The sequence below is a fragment of the Neocloeon triangulifer genome, unplaced genomic scaffold, assembly GCF_031216515.1.
Source record: "Neocloeon triangulifer isolate White Clay Creek 2 clone unplaced genomic scaffold, ASM3121651v1 ptg000014l, whole genome shotgun sequence".
In the NCBI taxonomy this organism is placed as follows: domain Eukaryota; kingdom Metazoa; phylum Arthropoda; class Insecta; order Ephemeroptera; family Baetidae; genus Neocloeon; species Neocloeon triangulifer.
The window spans coordinates 17628981-17634383 of NW_026775556.1; the positions used below are offsets into that span (position 1 = coordinate 17628981).

General features: G+C 34.7%; 1 long non-coding RNA gene across 1 annotated transcript; it reads left to right on the top strand.

Annotated features, from left to right (window-relative positions):
* Positions 1-3033: 3033 nt before the first annotated feature.
* On the top strand, positions 3034-5014 carry LOC132201750 (uncharacterized). Its single transcript, XR_009442307.1, has 3 exons — positions 3034-3105; positions 4105-4258; positions 4931-5014. It is a non-coding gene; the product is annotated as an uncharacterized LOC132201750 (long non-coding RNA).
* Positions 5015-5403: the final 389 nt, after the last annotated feature.

Genomic DNA, 5403 nt, shown 5'->3' on the forward strand with positions numbered 1-5403 from the left:
TGTATTGTCCTCAATTTGATATTTGGTAGTGCTATCCTTATAAATTGTGATTTGTGTGCGCATCTTATATTTTTCCATCAAATTTATATTTTTTTATTTTATTTTATTATTTACTAAATTATTCCTCATAATTATACCACAAATACCTTGAATAAAATAAATATTTCATTTAGTTTTAAAATATTTAAAAGGATTTTTTTTATACCAAAACAATGAAAAGCAATTTATCGAGAATCTCAGATTACAAAGGTAGAATAGCATCAAGTGAGAGATAAACTCAATTTGAGCGCCTGAACTTTTCTCTTTTCGTGGCTTTTCCAACCCGCTTCCTTTCCTCTTCCGACGGCCGAACCAAAGTTTGCTCAGGGATAACTTTGCAGACGATATCTGCAATGCCTTGGCGCGCAGAGAGAAATTGCGTGTTCGGCAAACGCAATTCGCACGGCAATAAGAAGCAATAACTCGCAGGCGATCATGAATCATGTTGCCACGCGGTGCGACGTGAGAACGACGAGGAAGAAGACGAATGAATGAATTTTTATGAAGTACCTGGCGCGTCACTCAAGTCAGCACCTCAACGGCAACAAGTATTGAGATGGATCAGTTTGCACAAGTAAATACTTATTTCTCACGCAGTTCACCGTTAAATGACCTTTTATGCATAACAAGAAGTGAAAAATAAAAATAAATATAAAATTTTTTTAAACATTATTTTTATAAAATTAAATTTTCTTTTGATTTGGAAAATTAAATATTAAATAAAAATAATTTATAATATATAATTTTTTTAGCCATAAACAATTTTTTCAGTATTTTAAAGCTAACATTTTTGAATTTTTCTATTAAAAATTTAAATTGTTAATTTGTAAATTTCAAAATAATTTAGTAAATAACCTTGATCCTACTCAGTCAATGCTGAATTTAATAATAATTAATTATAATGGGCTACATTAGCATTTCGTCATATTCACCATGCTTTCAAAAAATCACACAATGTTAATAAAATCAATACCTTTTTTCACCATAAATACATAATTTTATAATAGTTAAGCTATATATTCAAATAAATAATTATTTGTCAGCCTTGCAAACCCTTTCATTAATCTAGCGTGACTTTTATTTTGAGATACGGAAATAATAAAAATTCAAAATCTCAAAAGCTGAAATGGTCTATTTTGGGTCTCTTCCGGCCAAGTTTCGACAAAGCTCATACAAAATTCATCGGGCTCCAGCACTTCTTCGAGTTGCCAAAAGAGGACGAATTTTATACCCTTTTACTTTTCTTTTCTTCGCTAACGGCAGCAGCTGCCGCGTCGGGAAACAGAAATATGTGCAAAAGTCAAGTGAGCAAATTCGCCGGATGATGATACCTATAGTACGGCGGGCGAGAGCAAAGAACTAACGGGCCCATATTTTCCACCAGCTTTATTGCCTCACGTGAATAAAACTCGGCCATTCTCTCTCTTTATATTCGCGAGGTATATTATCGTCAGCTATACATACACGCAGCTGCGCGAAAAACTCGCATGCTTTTTTTCATCGTGCACGTAGCGAGAGAGGTAAATACTCTTTGCTCCTTGATGTGCCGGCGCCGCTTTTCGGAGCGGCAAAACGCGGCCCCCGGACGCAACGCATGCTGAGCTGCTTTTTTCATTAAAAACTCACTCTTTTGCGTGTGCACACACACGGGCGCGCTCCGACACAGAGGGCACAAAAGCGCAAATAATATTCTGCTCTTTGTTGGCGTTCGGACATTAATATTTAATTAGCTGCCTTGCTTGTTTCAAACAATCCGCAGCTCTCACTGAAAGTGACCCCGACATTTCCATACGCCAGCCTCAAATTCGAAAGCTATAATGTGCCCTTTGGGCGGAAAAAAAAATAACAATTCATGCTTGTGATAATAAAAAAAGCTCTCTGTGAGGATTGATGAGTTTAAGTGGTCGGGAAAATTGATCACTTTTTTATAATCTCTGATGGTGAAGGTTGGAATTTCATTAAATGGCTAGTGATGAGTCTGTTTCAAACATTTAATCAAGGGGATGGGTTGTTTGTAATCGACCAAATCAAAGCTGGTGTATGATCAACGTGATAAAAAGTCGCTCTTTTGTGGGCAATTCCGTATTAAAAGAGTCGAGTTACAAACACAAAAATGTAGAATTTAAATTGATTTAAAATTCAATAGACGAAATAAAATATTTTAAAATAACAATTTATTTTAATTAAAACTTTAAAACTATCACATTTTAATTTTTCATAGAACTATAAATACAAAAGAAATTAAAAAAAAAATCATTATCATTTATTCTTCAAATTTAAAAACAAAAATGGCAATCTTCAGACAATTGAAAACAATCAGATTTGTGGTTTATATTAAAGTGGAAAAATTCATAATTTTAATTAATCAATTTTGAAATAATTTTAGAAACGCTTTGTAAACAAATAATAAAATTAAATTAATTTTGGAGTTATTCAAGCCATTAAAGCACTGGAACTATTTCGCTGCCGTTGTTACGGTGGAAACTGAAGTTGTCGTGCTTGTAGTTGTTGTGGTCGTTGAAGTTCGACCAAAGACGTTTGCAATCTGCTCAAAAACCGCTTGAACAATGTAGCCAAGTTCTGGCAGTCCGTGGCGCGCCTCCGCGTCTTCCTCTGCAAGACTTCTTGCCGCGACCACCTGCACTGCTATGCTCGCGAATTAACACATGACATTCTCAAACTTTGCAAATACTAACCCAAGAGCACGCCGACGACCATCATTACCAGGTGCATTTCGAAAGGAAAGTGTTTGAAAACATTAAAAAACTTCTCCATTGTGCAACTAATCTTATCAATTCCAAAAAGAAGCAATTAGAAAATTATCTTATTTCACTCGAAAACAATCCTTTTTTGTTTAGACCTATAATTTTCATGACATTTAAGTCAATTTTCTTTTCACTGTCCTGACAACATAATTATTGTGTTTCGTATATTTATACAAACTGATAACATTTTATATTACATGGTGCTGTTGTTTCAAAATTTCATCACTTCAGCTGAAGCGTTTTTGTGCGATGGTTCCCTCGAACTCGATGCGACTTTTTATTTACCTCGTCATCGTCGTAGGTGAGTTTCGGGAATCGATTTGCCAATAAATTCGGCGATAATTTAGCGGACCGGTGGGTGACATTTGGATAATTGCTCGCTGCACGGAGGGCGATTCGTCGATTTTTCCGCTGTGCGCGTTGAAAGCTTTTGCCGCAAATTGCGTGCGGTCGAATCACTTTTGGCGCGCACTTTATCGGTTTCATCGCCCATCTATAAAGCATCAGTGTGAATTTTACCGCTGATTATACCAAACTCTTTTCTAACACTTGGTATTTCGGTTATGTTCATACCCTAGATTCAATGAAAATTATTTGATGTTGATGTGTAAAAATGATTTTCTCTCCAAAAGTTTTTCAAAATTATGCTACTAACTTGTCTGATAAAAATCAATGTATCAATAGAAATTAATATTCTTTTAATTAGTCTTTTTAACTTTTTAAAAGTAATTTGCAATAAAATGTATCATTTTAAATTTATTACTTTCATCATTAATTTTAATATATATTTTTTTGGAAATGAAGATTCGGGCTTTTCCTCGCAACGAGGAAAAGCCCGAATCTTCATTTCCATGATCATCTCCTCGAGTGTCAACTTCTTCAAACAAATATATTTTTTTAACAACATATTTTTAGTATTTTAAAAATTATTTTAGCATTAAATTTTTTTGTATCTATTAAGCCTATTAAGTTCAAACAAAAATTTATTTACATTATTGTACATATATAGTAAAGTAAGTATATGCATTAAAGCAAATTTAAAGAAGAGTTTATAAATAAATTCTGTATAGTAATGTAATCAATTAAATTTGTACACTAATTGTAAAAAATATCAAAGTACATGAACGTTGATGAATGTAAGATCTGCCATTTTGAGACTCTACATATATGATATTAAGAAAAAAATGACGAACGCCATTTTGCTAAGTTTTTTATTCTATGAAATTAACTATGCTGTCTCTCTCTTATTCTATAAGCCAACAGAATCCGTTAAAATAAATCCTTTTGACTCATTTCGCAGGAGACGCGTCTGCGTCTGCGGTGGGTGTGCGAAAATCCGACTTGTTCTTCTCCTTGATTATGACGACTCTGCTCCTCATCGTGCTTCATCGTCAGCGTCTGCGGAAGACAAGCTGACACCTGCCACGGCGCGCCGAGCAGAACAAGAAGAAATGGTAACTAGCCGAGTGCCAATCACGATCACACGCAGCGCTGATCAAGATTGGAAGCAACTGCGCGCCCATAAAATATACTTCTTCTTTTATTGCAATAATTTATATACAAATGCATCGCTATGCTGCAGAAGACACTTGAGAAATTGCACTCGATAGAATTCCTATATTTCACAAAGGGGATTAACTAGCATTGAGATTTTTCTACTCTCATTAGTACGTCACGATCGTGATTCAATTTGCAATATTGAACTGCGTCTCTTCTTCATTATTTCTTTCATTGTTTTACAGATGAACCTTATTCTTTTTCTTCTGTCAATTATTTAACTTATTTAAAAAGACAAATAAGTAAAAATCTCCTTGGTTTTAAAGAAAAGAGATTTTTTTTTAAATTTACACCGCTTAAGAATCCTTTAAAAAAGATCTTGTTATATGAATTTTTTGGTAATGATTTCTCAGTTAAATATATGACGTATGAATTCAATTTAAAATATTATTTTTTTAACGAAAATTTATGCCAATTTCAAAATTTACTCTAAAAGTATTAAAAGCAAATATCTCTTACAAGTTTCATCCTCCCAAATGAAGAAATGAAATTAGAGAGGATAAATTACCATTCATATTGCATTAAATCTATTAAATGCCATTTTTTTTTCAACCCATAATCTGTTTCAGTTTCTAGAGCCCATGGGCGGGAGGTCGTTTCTGCCTGAAGTCGGCGAGTTCATTTCAAGCGTTGGCAAATTGCTGGGCACCCTGCTCGGCACAACCACCGCCAAGCCGAAAACCTGGGCTAGCTAGCTCGCCTCCACCGCTGCCGCCGCCGCCGCCGTTCCTAAATTGAAAAATCAATTGATTGCAGCCATCAATTTCACTCTCTTTCACTCGCCGCCTCTCCGCTTTCCATCCGGCAGCGGCTAAACAGCGCAAAAAATATAATCCAGAGAGAGGAAACGTGTGTGCGCCACTGCAACTAGATTAAATAATGAGTTTGCAATTCATTCAACTTCAATGACTTTCAATTAATTCACGCGTGACTCTGACTGCTGCGCAAATAATTGATCTCTCCAATGCGAAATTCAATTTAACATTCTCTAATTAAAATTTAACTGTGCTCTTTGCTACTGTTTTTTGCTTCCAATCATGCA